Below are 18,488 nucleotides of genomic sequence, written 5' to 3'. Positions count from 1 at the left end.
CTAATCATTTGGGGTAACCCCTGACACTGTGAGTTTCAGCTTTAGTGAACAGAACTGTAAGAAGGCGAGAAGGAGTACATTTTGCTGCATAGTGAACTGTTTGCTCTTTAAGTTATTCATTTTTTCTCTCCGATGCGAAATAAAAGACAAGGCATCACAAAATGCCCCTCTCACATTATAATACAGTAGGGCTGATATGTAAGCTTCAGCTTGTTGGTGGCTTTTGTTTTCACAGTAAGCTAAAGCTGTACAGACACGCACTGCTCCCCTTGGCCTGTAAGGTGCAGGAGCTCATCTACCAAAATCCTTTTTTTTTCATTTCCATTTAAATAAAAAGACTTATTGTTAAAATCATAACCTGCTAATTTTTCATCTTGTCAGCATCTTCCTCTGTTTTGGCACCTGCCCTCATTGCATTGGCTGGGAGCCCATGGAGCCCTCCAGTTAAAGCTTTTCTTGACCTGCTTTTCATTTTTCATTTCCAAACTACCTGCTCAAAAAAAAAAAGCAAAATGTGATGTGCTACTTAATCTGCACACCAACTTTTATTTTATTTATTTATTTTTCTTTTTTTCTAAAGCCATTCTTATACTTACATTCCCAACATAGAGCGCAAGGCAGTAATTTAATCAATTTAATTACAAGCAGCATCCAGTGCAATGATTAATACCTATAGCATGAAATGCTGCTCTTCCTGATTCTCATGGAGGATGGAGCCTTTGAACAGCCTTAATCGAGCCTTTCTTTAACGAAGCCTTGTCATTTCTCACCAGCTGAAGCCACCCTGCCCTTTGAATGTTCCTCACACTATAATTTATCTGCCTAATTCCTGGCAGGTTCTCGAGTCAGGCTGTACATTTAGACCTCCCTATTTCTGCATTACTGATAAACCTCTTCATCATGGTTTTCCCAGCCTTTGCTAGAGACTCTGAGCAGCTGTTTGAGTTCTAAGCCGCCACATTCCCTAGGCCTTTGTGACAGATGTGTAACATTCATTTATGTGCTTAGTAGATGAATTTATCCAAAGCGACTTACAACAGAAGTCAATATAGTTGAGTAAACATCACCCTGGGGGACTGTCTGGGAACAAGTGTTATGGGACAAGATTATAAAATTAATTATCATCGGTGGAGAGCTCAAAACAAAATGTAACTTCATTACAGTTCCGTGGTTACAAAAACCTAACGGCTAATATCAGCTTCTCAAACACTTTGAAGAATGTAGAAGTTTGAATACAGATGGGCATCTTGTTCCACCAGCTAGGAGCCACACAAAAAAAGAGTCTGGATTGAGGTTTGATATCATGCAGATTGGCATCACCAGACTCCATTCATCTGCAGACCTGAGTGGCTGAGAAGGAGCATATGACCTTTGAGTGTCATCATAGATGTAGGTGCCGTTCCATTGTCTAATCTGCAGACCAGCATCAAGAATATGAACTCAGTACATGTCACTATAGGGAGCTAATGTAGTGATCGGAAAAGATGAGTGATATGTGGCTTGGTGCTCCTGCCAGCAGAGATCTGCAGTAGTCCAGACGTGACAAGACCAAAGCCTGGAACAGGAATTGTGTTGCGTATTCTGTGAGATATGGTCTGATCTTGCAGATGTTATGCAGAATGAATCTGCAAGAATGAGAGACCACTGCAACATGGTTAGTGAAGAATAGCTGGTCATTGGTCACCACCCCAAGGTTGTGAACCGGTTTGGCAGTGTTGAGAGTGGACACTAGGTGGCACTGTTGCCCACCCTTTCCCCAACAGACAGACGCAGGACACAGGTTAAAAGCACTCAGAAGACTTTTTAATGTTTTTTTCTTCTTCTGTACTAGTGCCTCCAAAGCACCGCATCCACAATAAACACAATTAATAAGCACACTAATAATCACTAATCTTTCCTCCACACCTCCCAGCAAGCTCTTTCACACTCCTCCTGACTCCGGTTCGCTTGCTGGTTCTCCAGCAGTCCTTTATATAGTCTTTCTTCCACAAGTGCTTCTACTCCTCCATCCATGTGACTTGCTGGCACTTATAGGTCAGAGAACTTGGTTTTTCTTCAGCCTCGAAGTACTTTTGTGCTTCCATCCCAGTGACTTTGGAGTAGTTCTGGGCTATGTATACGGTAGGGACTCTCCAGTCTCCCTACAGTGTCTCCTTGGCGGCACCCACGGCATCCAGGAGGGCTGTGAAGCCAAACTCCAGATCCCATGGAGGGAAGTTGCCAACTAGCGTCCTGAGGGATGCAGTGTCCCAAAGCAGCTGCCTTCCCCCATCTACTTTAGGGGTGTCCCGGCCGGGTTGAGCTGTCGGCCGTCTCCTACAGCAGGTGTTAGCAATAATGAGCCAAACTAAACAGAGATGGGGTGGTTCTGAATAGTTGGGTGAGCTGACATAACAAGAAGGTCCATCTTTAACAAACTGAGCAAGAGATGATGTTCCTTCATCTAGGTCGCAATATTAGCGAGACATGCAGAGATTCAAGCTGATACGGTGAGGTCCTCTAGAAGGAATGATAGATACATCTGCATATTAACGACATTGTATTGATAGGTGAAACCATGGGACATGATGGGCCTAGTGAGGATCTGTAGCAAGAGAAATGGAGAGGGTTCAGTAACAATCTTTGGGTTTGTGGAAGCTTGGTGCATCCCAGACATCATCCTTCACCAGGGCACATGATAGGATCAGCCCAAGAGGTAGGACTCAAACCAGCTGAGGTCAGTCCCAGTGTATTGTGCTCTATAGATTCTGCTGTCTATGGGACATACGCTTACATTTCCTTGGGTCCCACGGAATAGTAACAGAGTAAATATCCATCAAACCAATATCTTATTGAACCAACTTATTCTGGTGTATCTTGGCATCTTTTAGCGGAAGCAACTCAGCAAAACTCACTGAATCAGGCAGGATAAAGCCAGACCGCATAGGATGAACAAAGACGGTGACCAGGTCAATGACAATCAGGTGACCGTATCTATCTATCTATCTATCTATCTATCTATCAATTGTGAACGGAACCTGGGCACAGACAGGCAGACATGTTGTTTTCCACCACCACACGCTTATTTACAACTATTTACAGAGTCCAAAGTGCACACAAACCTCCAAAGTCCTGGCCACACAACGCCTTGCACTCTTCAGGCCACCTCCTTGCCTCCTCCGCAAGCTTAGTCCTTCCAATGAAGGGAGGCGGCCCCTTTTATCATCACCCGGATGTGCTCCAGGTGGGTTCCGGCAATCTTCCACAGACACACCCCCGTGTGGCGGAAGTGCCGGCTGCATCCCTGGAAGCACTCCGGGTGTCCCTGCTCCTCTTCCCCCCAGCACTTCCTGGTGTGGCGGAAGTGCTGAGGTCCAGGGTTCCCAAGGCATTGGGGCACCCTCTGGCGGTGACCACGGGCCCCTACAGGGTTGGGCTCACATGCCCTTAACCCATGGCCCCGAAAGCAACCAGGGTGGTGGCCTCAGCGTGATCCAAGGTGGGCGCACCCCCTTTTCTGGTTCCTCAAGGCGTCCCGGCCGGGTCGTCGCCCCTGGCATCCCTGACACTATCTATCTCTCCTGTGTATTGACTATTATGGAATTAAATTTAATAAAATATGTAATTATTTACTGGTTTCCCATCCAGGTTTAATTTCTACACAGTGCTGCAAAGATGGGCAGCACCTGCCAATGACCTGAAGTGAGTTAGTATTGTTGTCTGTAAATAATACAAACGTTTTCATTGAATGTTCTGCCGTAAGAATCCAATTTTATAACTAAACACTAGTCTGTGCAAGGAATGCAAAAAAGACTCTCATTGTGTTGTTTACACATAATAATAAACCTGGAATTAAGGTTGTTTTATGAAAACATCTGGGGAACAGTAAGTTACCACTGCTGAAAATGACACAGATTCAGAGTCCTGAGAGTTATGATGCTGGAATCCACAAAACTCAAAAATACCCTTCACCTGCACAACTAAGCCCCAATGCTCTAAAGAGGCCTACGTACATAAAGTTGACCTTTAATACACAAAGTAAACCTGACTCCCAAGCTCAAGAAACAGACCTGCATAGGCCAAAAAGAGTCAAACCTTAAATCACTTATGAGAGAGGGAGGAACCAAAAAAACCCTGGCACAAACGACCAAAACCAACAATCTTTATAATAAAGAGCATTATTAAAAGACTAGTAACGACATACTGCATGATAACGTGCAGTGAAAACACTGCACCTGACCATACTCCATGCCCATACACACCCGCTGCATGGCTGGCCTGCTGCCCACTGCCGAGAGTTGATTCTACAATATAATAAAATAAAAATAAAAAGAGTAATAATTCCAAAGCTCTACGCTTTTAATATAAAGCGGTAGTGCAGAGTTTCAGATAGATAGACAGATAGATACTTTATTAATCCCCAAGGGGAAATTCACAGTGTAGTATATGTGTACCAAATTTCAGGCTACAGGTTATTTGATTTTTGACCTTAACCTTCCTGGGTTGAACTTTGACCTTGGAGGTCAATCGTCACCCCGAACGCAGATAGTAGACGTCACATAGTATATGGGTACCAAATTTCAGGTCAATAGGTCAAACGGTTTGCAAGCTACAGGTGATTTAAAATCCTAGACAGACAAATGGACAGCCACAGTAGTGTATTATATAAGAAGGTGATTTAAAAAAGCAAACAAAGCAAAAGGAACAGCCCAAAAGAAGGATAAAGGAAAAAAGATAACAAATCTCTGCAGTAGGCTGGCACCCTGCCCGGGGTTTGTTTCCTGCCTTGTGCCCTGTGTTGGCTGGAATTGGCTTCAGTAGACCCCTGTGACCATGTAGACAGGATATAGCGGGCTGGATAATGGATGGATGGATAACAAATCCAAGACCTCCACAATCCAAAAAAAAAACAAACAGCTAAAAAAACAGAATATCCTGTGGTACATGGCCGGCCAATACCCCCAGGCCTCCAGATGGAGCCCTCCTTGCAGCATAGAGGTGCCCCGAATGCCAGCAGGGAATTATGGACAGTGGACTTTTATTGCACAGCCCTGCTGGATACCATGGGGGGCACCAGGAGTCGCTGCAGGGAGGCCCAGAGACTATTTTCCCTACACCTTGGAAGTACCTCCTAGTCACATGGACAGAAGAAATGACGTGCTTCCGGGATGAATAAAAGGAGTTTTACCTGACCTGGAAGTGATGGAAAGTCACATGGACTGAGAGACAAACACTTCCGGGTCAAGGACTATAAAGGACTCTGGGAAATCCCAGGCCTGGAGGTGGGGCTCGATGGCGAGCGCCTGGTGGCCGTGCCTGCACCCATGGGGCTCGGCCGGGCACAGCCCGAAGAGGTAACGTGGGTCCTCCTCCCCATGGGCTCACCACCTATGGGAGGGGCCAAGGAGGTTGGGTGCAGTGTGAGTTGGGTGGTGGCGAGGCGGGACCTTGGCGGTCTGATCCTCGGCTACAGAAACTGGCTCTTGGGGCGTGGAATGTCACCTCTCTGAAGGGAAGGAGCCTGAGCTAGTGCGCGAGGTCGAGAGGTTCCGGCTAGATATAGTCGGACTCACCTCAACGCACAGCTTGGACTCTGGAACCAATCTCCTTGAGAGGGGCTGGATTCTCTACCACTCTGGAGTTGCCCCCGGTGAGAGGCGCCGAGCAGGTGTGTGCATACTTATTGCCCCCGGAGCCTGTGCATTGCGGTTTACCCGGTGGGCGAGAGGGTGGCCTCCCTCCGCCGGGTGGGGAAGGGTCCTGACTGTTGTTTGTGCATATCGCCGAACAGCAGTTTGGAGTATCCACCCTTTTGGAGTCTCTGGAGGGTTGCTTGAGGGCACACCTTCTGGGGATTCCCTCGTTTTGCTGGGAGACTTCAATGCTCACGTGGGCAATGACAGTGAGACCTGGAAGGGCGTGATTGGGAGGAATGGCCCCCCCGATCTGAACCCGAGCGTTGTTTTGTTATTGGACTTCTGTGCTCGTCACGGATTGTCCATAAGAACACCATGTTCAAGCATAAGGGTGTTCATATGTGCACTTGGCACCAGGACACCCTAGGCCTCAGGTCGATGATGACTTTGTGGTGGTCGTGGACTTGCGGCCATATGTCTTGGACACTCGGGTGAAGAGAGGGGCGGAGCTGTCAACTGATCACCACCTGGTGGTGAGTTGGCTTCGATGGTGGGGAAGATGCGGTCAGACCTGGTAGGCCCAAGCGTGTTGTGAGGGTCTGCTGGGAAGGCTGGCAGAGTCCCCTGTCAGAAGTAGCTTCAACTCCCACCTCGGCAGAACTTCAACCCGCCCCGAGGGAGGTGGGGACATTGAGTCGAATGGGCCATGTTCCGTGCCTCTATTGTTGAGGCGGCTGACGGAGCTGTGGCCGCAAGGTGGTGGTGCCTGTCGTGGCGGCAATCCCGAACCCGTTGGTGGACACCGGCGGTGAGGGATGCCGGCAAGCTGAAGAAGGAGTCCTATAGGACTTTTTTGTCCTGTGGGTCTCTGGAGGCAGCTGATAGGTACCGGCAGGCCAAGCGAACGCGGCGGTTGTTGCTGAGGCAAAACTTCGGGCATGGGAGGAGTTTGGAGAGGCCATGGAGAGCGACTTTGGACGGCTTCGAGGAGATTCTGGTCCACCGTCCGGCGTCTCAGGAGGGAAGCAGTGCAGTGTCAACACCGTATATGGTGGGGATGGTGCGCTGCTGACCTCGACTTCGGGCGTTATGGGTGGTGGGAGGAGTACTTGAAGACCTCCTCAATCCCACTAACATGCCTTCCAATGAGGAAGCAGAGCCTGGGGACTCTGAGGTGGGCTCTCCCATCTCTGGGACTGAAGTCACCGAGGTGGTCAAAAACTCCTTGGTGGCAGGGCCCGGGGTGGATGAGATCGCCCGGAGTTCCTTAAGGCTCTGGATGTTGTAGGACTGTCTTGGTTGACACGTCTCTGCAACATCGCATGGACATCGGGACAGTGCCTCTGGATTGGCAGACGGGGTGGTGGTCCCCTCTTTAAAAGGGGACGGAGGGTGTGTTCCAACTATAGAGGGATCACACTCCTCAGCCTCCCTGGAAAAGTCTATTGGGGTTCTGGAGAGGAGGGTCCGTCGGATAGTGAACCTCGGATTCAGGAGGAACAGTGTGGTTTTAGTCCTGGTCGCGGAACAGTGGACCAGCTCTTCACCCTTAGCAGAGTCCTGGAGGGTGCATGGGAGTTTGCCCACCGGTCTACATGTGTTTTGTGGACTTGGAAAAGGCATTCGACCGTGTCCCTCGGGAATCCTGTGGGGGTGCTCGGGAGTATGGGGTACGGACCCCTGATAAGAGCTGTTCGGTCTCTGTACAACGGTGTCAGAGCTTGGTCCGCATTGCGGCAGTAAGTCGAGCCCGTTTCCAGTGAGAGTTGGACTCCGCCAGGGCTGCCCTTTGTCACCGATTCTGTTCATAACTTTTATGGACAGAATTTCTAAGCGCAACCAGGGTGTTGAAGGGGTCGGTTTGGTGGACTCAGGATTGGGTCACTGCTTTTGCAGATGATGTTGTCCTGTTTGCTTCATCAGGCCGTGATCTTCAGCTCTCTCTGGATCGGTTGCAGCTGAGTGTGAAGTGGCTGGGTTGAGAATCAGCACCTCCAAATCCGAGAGCATGGTCCTCAGCCGGAAAAGGGGGGAGTGCCCTCTCAGGGTTGGGGAGAGATCCTGCCCCAAGTGGAGGAGTTCAAGTATCTCGGGGTCTTGTTCACGAGTGAGGGAAGAATGGAGCGTGAGATCGACAGGCGGATCGGTGCGGCATCCGCAGTGATGCGGGCTCTGCATCGGTCTGTCGTGGTAAAAAAGGAGCTGAGCCGTAAGGCAAAGCTCTCAATTTACCAGTCGATCTACGCTCCTACCCTCACCTATGGTCATGAGCTATGGGTAGTGACCGAAAGAACGAGATCACGAATACAAGCGGCTGAAATGAGTTTCCTCCGCAGGGTGTCTGGGCTTTCCCTTAAAGATAGGGTGAGAAGCTCAGTCATCCGGGAGGGGCTCAGAGTAGAGCCGCTGCTCCTACACATCGAGAGGAGCCAGATGAGGTGGCTGGGCATCTGATCGGGATGCCTCCTGGACACCTCCCTGGTGAGGTGTTCCGGGCATGTCCAACCGGGAGGAGGCCCCGGGGAAGACCCAGGACACGCTGGAGGGACTATGTCTCCCGGCTGGCCGGAGAACGCCTTGGGATTCTCCCGGAAGAGCTGGAAGAAGTGGCCGGGAGAGGGAAGTCTGGGCCTCTCTGCTTAAGCTGCTGCCCCCGCGACCCGACCTCGGATAAGCGGAAGAGGATGGATGGATGGAAATCCCAGACGGACGAGCTGAGTTGAGAGGCAGGGTGGCTAAGCGTCTGGGAGGGGAGGATTGTGCTTTTTGGATTATTGTTTATTGAGAATTGTGGAGAGGTGTGTGCTTTGTGCACTTATTTATAATAATACATCAATTATTTGGACTTTTATCTGGTGTCTGATGTGTGGTCTGAGGGTACAAGGGAGCGAGAAAGCCCTAAACTGTCACAATCTTATAAAATATAAGGATCCAAAAATAGGAGCTGCACCACAAGAGCTGTAAAACTAACGAATGCCTCTGCACTTAGATCATGATAAAGCCTCAGCTGCAATGTCAGGGCTCCTTGCAACCATAAACTCACAGAAGAACTAACATCAATTACAATTAAAAAAACTTAAAAACCAAAACACATAAGAAAACAGCAAGTTTGACATAACAAAACATTTAAATTGAAATTGTTGGAAAGTGCAAAGTGCTACATGTGGACAATAGGAACATCAACTATAAATACAAGATGGCAGAAACTGTCAAAGGAATTGAGCTCTGAAACAGGTGTAGAAGTTCATGTCGACACAACATTTTCATCAACTTAGCAATACACAAAAGCAATTAAAAAGGCAAATAAAGTGTAGTTTATTTCATTAAAACTTGAATATAAATAATGGTACATGTGGCAGACAGCTACAGTCCTTTCTTGGCCGGGAGGCCAATATATGGGAAGGACCAGGGCAGCAGAAGTGCACAGGACACTGTCTTCCCTGGATGGCTAAAGGGCAGCCCCCCCAGGTTGCTACAGCTCCACATTTTTGAAAGGCATGCTGGGAGTTGGAGTTCACTGCATCCCTGTTGGGTCCTAGTGGGAGCTCCAGTGCCCTACTTTGAGTTTCCACCACACCTGAGAGTACTTCCAGATAACGCTGATGAGCCACCTGAAGTGCTCCCAGGTGCAGCATAAATGGAGCCGCCTCACTTCACTCAGAGAACCAGAGTCAGGAGAAAGAGGGACGAACTTTGCTAGTGGAGTAGTGGAGGTGGAAAGGAGAGGAAGAAGAAAGAGAAAGGAAAAGAAAATAAAGTGTTGTGTGCTGTTTATGGTACTGCGGGTACGAAACGAAAGTCAGGTGTTTCCCCAGGAAAATAAAATGTGTGTGTTGCAAAGACTTGTGCCTAGAGTCTGTCAGCATCAGGGTTGGGTGGCTGGTGCACCCCCTGGTGGCCATATACATTATGCTCAGACTATTTAATACACTAGTGAGACCACATCTGGAGTATTGTGTGCAGTACTGATTGCCATAATATAATAAAGACACAGCAGCACTTGAACAACCAAGTGCGTCTCAGAACTTAAGGACATGTCCTACTCTGACAGACTCAGAGAATTAAACCTGGTTTGTCTCGAGCAGAGGAGACTGTGTTGGGATCTAATTCAGGTATTTAAAATCCTCAATGGCATTGACAAAGTAAATCCAGTGGAATTCTTTCAACTAAACAGTGAATCACACGTACTTGAAGACCTCGTTGAAAATGCATTTAGGAATGAAGTCAGGAAGTACTTCTTTATGCAAAGAGTTGTGGGAAACTGGAACAAACTACCAAGTCATGCAGTTCAAGCGTTCACAATCTTTAAGATGTATCTGGGTGAGATATTGGGACAGCTTCGATACTGGCTAAACAAATGAGCTTGATAGAGTAAATGGTTTGTCAAATTCCTCACAATATGTTCTTATGGAAAAAATAGCCAAAAACAATCAGCACAAAATAAAAAACGTAATAAAAAAAGAAAGAGTAAGAGTGCATACTGAGTTATAGGTTTATAGGGTGTTACAATTCCATGCTGGTCTTTGTCTGGATGGAGTCTGATTGATGGACTGAATGCTCTCCTCTTACTTGCTAAAATTGTTATGGTCCTATGTCCTAGCATGTTCCCAGTATGTCTTCATGTGATTTCCTCAAGTGGTCCTGTTTCCTCCCTCATCTGAAGGATGTTGCTTTGATAGACCAGCGTTCTATCCACGTGGAATTCTTGTCTCGTCTTGTTCTCTGTCCTACCAGAAACAAACATCTACATGTGACAGTGTAGTAAGAAGAGTGGTTGTGCAGATGAAAAATAGTTTAATCTACACAATGTATGCTGATTATCCACTTTTGGGTAATCCACATTCGAAATGCTTCTTTTTATTTTTCTTTTAGAATCTACCTACATGAGTTACATTCAGGCCACTCAAGCTAGATCAGTCATTTTAAACAGTTCCATTGTGCCATGCATGGTTTGTTAATTGTAGTAAACCAGTGATAGCCTGTGTTTTCTGTGGTCAAAGCCTATTAAACCTCATCAGTTACTCATATCTAAGATGAACGTATTTGTAGTGAATTACATTCTTACATAGCCAAACTATACCTTCTGTAACTTGTGTACTATTAACTTTGTGTTATTCTTCTCCAAACATTTATTGTTTCAAAGGGCTGTGTCTTCAGCCTTCCATCAAAGAAGATGACAGTCTTCCTTTGTGTAGCTTTTTCTCACTAATGGCTTGTATTTTTGTCAGCCTGCACCTGTCATCTGTCATTCACTCCCTTTGTAGCACACGCGGCTTTGTTCTCATTTGCCGTTATTAAACTGAGATCTAAAATACATTCATTCCACCTCACCCAACCTGAGGCTGTAACGTCGCAATCTTCAGACCTTTTCCTAGCTGGCTGAGATAAAAATACTCTTGTCACTCTTTTTCTCTTCAAGTCACTGTGCCTCGTTTAAACTCTTAATTATTTTTTTGGCAGTTCACATTACTTAGTCATACAGTCATGGAGACACCATAAACCATTTGAAAGTGAAAGGTTTATTTTGGCATATAACCTTACATAAAAGGATTTGTAAATGATTGAAATTTAATTACCTATACTCATTTCTAGAAATGCTTACAATCAGGACTGATTTGTAATATAATTCATTTGAAGTCAAGCTCCCTTAAATTGATATCCACTGCTGTTAATCTGTATAATGAAAGATAAAAATACTAGGGGCACGCTGATTAGGATTTTCAATGCTGATTCTGATCACCAATTTTGTTCAGAGTTAGACTGGCAAATCTGAAATCGCTTGCCAAATTCAAAGTGCAGTAGGTCCCATCTGCTGCTGTTAGGTGGATCATTCACTTTGACCCCCGTAAGATTTTCAAATACATTTTTGGACGGTATAATTCAATGTTGTAACTGATGACACAGAATTTGTGCATTTAGAGTAACACAACACCTGAAAAGAAATGTCTGCTTGGCAAAGTTTAATATGTACAATGGAACCTCGGGTCATGAACGTCTCAGACCACGTGCAAATCGGGTTATGACCAAAAAGTTCACCAAACTTTTGCATCTGTTCACGACCACACACTTGGGTGTCGAACAAGCCAGTTTCCCTTCTGGTTCGTACGCGCCGATGATTTCTGCACGTGTTCAGTTTCTCCCTGTGCATTCGCTGTGCATCGAGCAAGAGAGAAAGAGAGAGTGCAAGAGACAGAGAGAGAGCGCAAGAGAGCGAGTGAGCGAGAGATTGAGAGGGCTGGCCGCGTAAGGCCGAGAAGGCAGTTAAAGAATGCACCAGGCTTGTTTTTAAAGAGACAGATTCGAGCATTGTTTTAACCTCGTTGTATTTAATGAAGACTTTTTTCTATTGGATTTTAACCTCCACTTCACATCTGTTTACAGCGATTGGTTCATAGCGTGCATTGTTGCAATGTTACTTTTCTTATTAAATTACGGATTTTTCAAATGTTCATGTTTTGCCTGTGCTTAAAACTCATTAAAAAATGGGTTTACAGCAAGCGGTTCATATGGCTATAGCAGGAATTCTTGCAATGTTACTTTTCTTTGTTTAAGGTTTTCACACTGTTATTTAATGTTTTTACATTTAGTTTACTATCACGCTGTGCATCCTATGGTATAATTAACTATTTTTGTGCTTAAAAATATTTAAATATATTTACATACAGTTTGTACGGTCTGGAACGGATTAATTGTATTTACATAAAATCCTATGGGGGAAATTACTTTGGGTCACAACCAAATTGGGTTACGACCAGAGTTTTGGAACGAATTACGGTCGTGACCTGAGGTTCCACTGTATATGTAGAGACACGACAAAAGATAGCGAAAAGCAGTGAAAAGACTCTAAAATAAATCCGGCATAAAAGAATTAACAGGTCTTAAACGGAGCAAAATCTTGACCAAGATCTTATTGGTCAGCCTCAGCAGACAGGCCCCAAACTTAAGAGGCAGGCCTTCAGGCCTGCAGAGGTCCAAAATGGAACACTGGTTTTAAAGTTCAAAAATACTTTCAAATGTCCCAAAAACAAAACAATATCCTTCAAGGGAGAAAACCTCTAGCTTAGAAGAAAAAAGTCATTTAAATCTTATACATATTTATAATTGATTTAAATAAGAGCAACAAATAAACAAGGCAAAAATAAGGGTAAAAGATTTACCTAACAAGGCAATCCAATACAAACAAGTCCAAATTTGAAAAACCCCAGAAAAAGAAGCAAAAAGTTATAAAAACAGAAAGTCCAGCAATAATACTCACTATTATGAACCTTTCTTCACCAAAATCAATCAACCTCTGAAGGACTCACTCTCTAACTGGTATGCTAGGCAAGCTAGCAAGAATATTATATAGTAAAGAAAAAGTCAAAGCCGAAAAAAATTGTCAAAAAACAGAAAGTCAGTTGCACTGATACCAAAGTAAAATCACAAGTCAGAAATTTGAACTCAAAAAGCAGAGAAGTAAAAGTAATTGGATTTCTTTGCACAAAAAGGGTTGTTTTGAAGTCACAATCTCGGATGACACGGCCCTAACAACATGAGAGGCTGCCCTAATGACAAGATGTCAAAATAGCAGCGATTGTAAATAAATAAAAATGATGGTGAAAATGACCCAAAATAAATAGCAAACACAAAACTAAGCTTTAATTCAGGAAACAAATGTCAAATTAAGATTCTAGGACCAGTGGCATAGCTAGAGTTCGTGCCGCTCGGGTCGGAGCTGCCCATCTAACGTATCTGAATATGTTAACCTATTTAAATAGAAAATTAAAATGACGTATAGAGAAAAATTAAGATATATTTTGTATAGATTTATTCATATAGAGAGAAACAGCAATATATTTTCACATATAATTATTTATAAGCTTCAACTTGACAAGAATATAGTATAGACGCCCTGATAAGCCGTGTTCTAATTATTAGCTTAATATAATTACGCTGCAAAAACCAGAACCAGTGTAGTGTACAAGTGATAGGTGGGGATGTTTGCTGTGCAGAGCAAGAACACATTCGGTTTGATAACGACAAGAAATTATAAACTGTAAATTAGTTGTTTATTTTTTTAGAAATTATTATTAGTGTAATGTCCATGTTTATTTTTGTTATTGCCTCATACATTTCAACGGCTGTGTCTGATGCGCGTCACAGAAAGACAGTCTGAAAATTATTTATGAAGCATTTGTGGATAAAAATCAGAGAATTTTACTTTTTACATTCATGAGTGATATTTTTCCGAACCCTGCTGCTTACACACAAATTGTACTGAGCCTTTTGTCCAATAATGCCACCCCCTCTGCCTGCCCCTAGCTATGCCACTGTCTAGGACTCAAGAAACCCCCTTCCCAAAACAAATGATAGATCTTGAAAATGATAGAGTGTAGCATTCAAAAATTAAATAATCCAATCAACTCAATCCAATTAACTCAAATTCCAATTAACTCAATCCATTTATGGTTTAACACCAGCCTGAAATATATAGGCTGAGGGCGGGGCTCTAAGCTGTGATGTAATGATGGCCCCACCTCTTCACGGTTCCAGCCACAAGAATCAAGTCATGTATTCTTTAAGCAAAGGACAAATAAATCTTAAATAGATAAACACAATATTAAACAAAAAAAAATATATATATATATAAAAGAAAGAAATACATTGAAAAATGATAACTTAAAAAAAGCAATAAAATGGAAAATAAACATCAGCCAAGGAGTAAAACCTGGCTGAAACATAATAGTATATAATGTTGAACTAAATGATTGAATTATAGGCTCCATTATCTTTTAATTTCCTTTAATTTTATGGTGTCAATGTCATACATTTCTTTCAGTTTTTTATTCCTATAAAACAACCCTTCAGGCCATACTAGTTAATGTTGGGAACTTCAGACTGTTATGAACTAGGGAGTTCCTGAATAAAAAAGTCCCATTAATAACTCAAAATGCCCATTACTGAGGGAAAATCCATGAAACCCTAGTCACAAAAAGAGCAAAAAAGAATCTTTACAAATAAAAAGGTTTATTTTCCAAAAAGCAAAGAAGGCAATGCCTTCAAAATAGCCAATCCCAATAGCAGACAGAGCCCCAGTGTGAAATCCAAAAAGCAAAGTCAAAAAACAGCGCAAAAGGTCACAAAAACCCAGAAAGATCTGAAAAGCACAAGTTTTCACCAATTACAGTGGTGTGAAAAACTATTTGCCCCCTTCCTGATTTCTTATTCTTTTGCATGTTTGTCACACAAAATGTTTCTGATCATCAAACACATTTAACCATTAGTCAAATATAACACAAGTAAACACAAAATGCAGTTTTTAAATGATGGTTTTTATTATTTAGGGAGAAAAAAAAATCCAACCCTACATGGCCCTGTGTGAAAAAGTAATTGCCCCCTTGTTAAAAAATAACCTAACTGTGGTGTATCACACCTGAGTTCAATTTCCGTAGCCACCCCCAGGCCTGATTACTGCCACACCTGTTTCAATCAAGAAATCACTTAAATAGGAGCTGCCTGACACAGAGAAGTAGACCAAAAGCACCTCAAAAGCTAGACATCATGCCAAGATCCAAAGAAATTCAGGAACAAATGAGAACAGAAGTAATTGAGATCTATCAGTCTGGTAAAGGTTATAAAGCCATTTCTAAAGTTTTGGGACTCCAGCGAACCACATTATTCACAAATGGCAAAAACATGGAACAGTGGTGAACCTTCCCAGGAGTGGCCGGCCGACCAAAATTACCCCAAGCGCAGAGACGACTCATCCGAGAGGTCACAAAGACCCCAGGACAACGTCTAAAGAACTGCAGGCCTCACTTGCCTCAATTAAGGTCAGTGTTCACGACTCCACCATAAGAAAGAGACTGGGCAAAAACGGCCTGCATGGCAGATTTCCAAGACACAAACCACTGTTAAGCAAAAAGAACATTAGGGCTCGTCTCAATTTTGCTAAGAAACATCTCAATGATTGCCAAGACTTTTGGGAAAATACCTTGTGGACTGATGAGACAAAAGTTGAACTTTTTGGAAGGCAAATGTCCCGTTACATCTGGCGTAAAAGGAACACAGCATTTCAGAAAAAGAACATCATACCAACAGTAAAATATGGTGGTGGTAGTGTGATGGTCTGGGGTTGTTTTGCTGCTTCAGGACCTGGAAGGCTTGCTGTGATAGATGGAACCATGATTTCTACTGTCTACCAAAAAATCCTGAAGGAGAATGTCTGGCCATCTGTTCGTCAACTCAAGCTGAAGCGATCTTGGGTGCTGCAACAGGACAATGACCCAAAACACACCAGCAAATCCACCTCTGAATGGCTGAAGAAAAACTAAATGAAGACTTTGGAGTGGCCTAGTCAAAGTCCTGACCTGAATCCAATTGAGATGCTATGGCATGACCTTAAAAAGGCGGTTCATGCTAGAAAACCCTCAAATAAAGCTGAATTACAACAATTCTGCAAAGATGAGTGGGCCAAAATTCCTCCAGAGCACTGTAAAAGACTCATTGCAAGTTATCGCAAACGCTTGATTGCAGTTATTACTGCTAAGGGTGGCCCAACCAGTTATTAGGTTCAGGGGGCAATTACTTTTTCACACAGGGCCATGTAGGTTTGGATTTTTTTTTCTCCCTAAATAATACAAAAACAAACATGCAAAAGAATGAGAAATCAGGAAGGGGGCAAATAGTTTTTCACACCACTGTATATGAACACATTCTCAATGAATGGACTGTGGGATTTCTTTGGCCTTTATAGTGTTGAGAGCAGTCCCTCGCAGTGATGGGAGTACAACGCGCAAAGCACAAGAAACACAACAGATTTCACATTAACATTTAGAAACTAAATAATTAGCACTGTGTAGTGGGACAAATAATGAAGCCAGGCAATTAGGAATAATTGGGATGCTAACCAGGCAAAACCCTATTTAATTCAAACAAAAAACTTCAAATGAAAACATGTGTGTGATGGTGCTATATTGACAGGCAGTTGCCCTTTTAAACTGGTTACTTTTAGCAAGACTCTCTCTCTCCAGCATGTGCAGGTCCAAATGAGACTCCACCTTCCAGGAGTGCCTTCCTTTAATACCAGAAGGTTCGGGGATTCCTTGGCTCCGTTGCACTCAAGGCATGGATTCTCAAGGGTGTGAGAGAAAAAAGGAGACAACATCATTAGCAACAGCGCCCCCTCCCAACCCATTGTGGTACTACATATCTAAGGTGAGCCTGGAAGGTGATCCTCTAGCAGGCATTTGTGACAAGCGCTCACATAAAAAATGAACAAACGAGATATAATTGTGACATTTGAATCCTAGCCAGCGGGTGAACACTGGCTGAAATAAAACCCAGAAACATCTCAATAAAACAAATGTCACTGTATTGTTATTTCATTGTCCTTTCTATTTCACTTGTAGCTTCACAACATAAAAAAAGAGCAGCAAATCTGTAAATCTGTGTATTTTTGAGAAACAGTATCACATTTTAAACGTATTTCTAAGTTATAAGCATCATGAATAAACAGCTCAATCTGTCAAAATGGTTCCCCTGGCAAGTGTTTAAGAAAGGCTCCTGTGGTGTGTGAAGCCAGGAAAACAGGCTTGTGGTCAGAAAGAGCCAGTAGACCGTGTTCAACAGGACAAGGACACTGGAGGTCAGAAACTTGAGAAAGTCCTTAGATGGTAAGCAATCCCCAAAACAGGCTTTAAGACTCATCACCATCTGCACTCTTAATGCCGGACCCTAGACATGCAGTGCATCCAGAAAGTATTCACAGCACATCACTTTTTCCACATTTTGTTATGTTACAGCCTTATTTCAAAATGGATTAAATTCATTTTTTTCCTCAGAATTCTACACACAGCACCCCATAATGACAACGTGAAAAAAGTTTACTTGAGATTTTTGCAAATTTATTGAAAATAAAAAAACTGAGAAATCACATGTACATAAGTATTCACAGCCTTTGTTCAATACTTTGTCGATGCACCTTTGGCAGCAATTACAGCCTCAAGTCTTTTTGAATATGATGCCACAAGCTTGGCACACCCATCCTTGGCCAGTTTCACCCATTCCTCTTTGCAGCACCTCTCAAGCTCCATCAGGTTGGATGGGAAGCGTTGGTGCACAGCCATTTTAAGATCTCCCCAGGGATGTTCAATCGGATTCAAGTCTGGGCTCTGGGTGGGCCACTCAAGGACATTCACTGAGTTGTCCTGAAGCCACTCCTTTGATATCTTGGCTGTGTGCTTAGGGTCGTTGTCCTGCTGAAAGATGAACCGTCGCCCCAGTCTGAGGTCAAGAGCGCTCTGGAGCAGGTTTTCATCCAGAGTGTCTCTGTACATTGCTGCAGTCATCTTTCCCTATTTTCTGACTAGTCTCCCAGTTCCTGCCGCTGAAAAACATCCACACAGCATGATGCTGCCACCACCATGCTTCACTGTAGGGATGGTATTGGCCTGGTGATGAGCGGTGCCTGGTTTCCTCCAAACGTGACACCTGGCATTCACACCAAAGAGTTCAATCTTTGTCTCATCAGACCAGACAATTTTGTTTATCATGGTCTGAGAGTCCTTCAGGTGCCTTTTGGCAAACTCCAGGTGGGCTGCCATGTGCCTTTTACTAAGGAGTAGCTTCCGTCTGGCCACTCTGCCATACAGGCCTGATTGGTGGATTGCTGCAGAGATGGTTTTCCTTCTGGAATGTTCTCCTCTCTCCACAGAGGACCTCTGGAGCTCTGACAGAGTGACCATTGGGCTCTTGGTCACCTCCCTGACTAAGGCCCTTCTCCCCTGATCTCTCAGTTTAGATGGCCAGCCAGCTCTAGGAAGAGTCCTGGTGGTTTCTTCCACTTACGGATGATGGAGGCCACTGTGCACACTGGGACCTTCAAAGCAGTAG

This window comes from Polypterus senegalus, chromosome 6, assembly GCF_016835505.1.
Source record: "Polypterus senegalus isolate Bchr_013 chromosome 6, ASM1683550v1, whole genome shotgun sequence".
NCBI lineage: Eukaryota > Metazoa > Chordata > Cladistia > Polypteriformes > Polypteridae > Polypterus > Polypterus senegalus.
Note: the sequence above shows the minus strand (reverse complement) of the source record.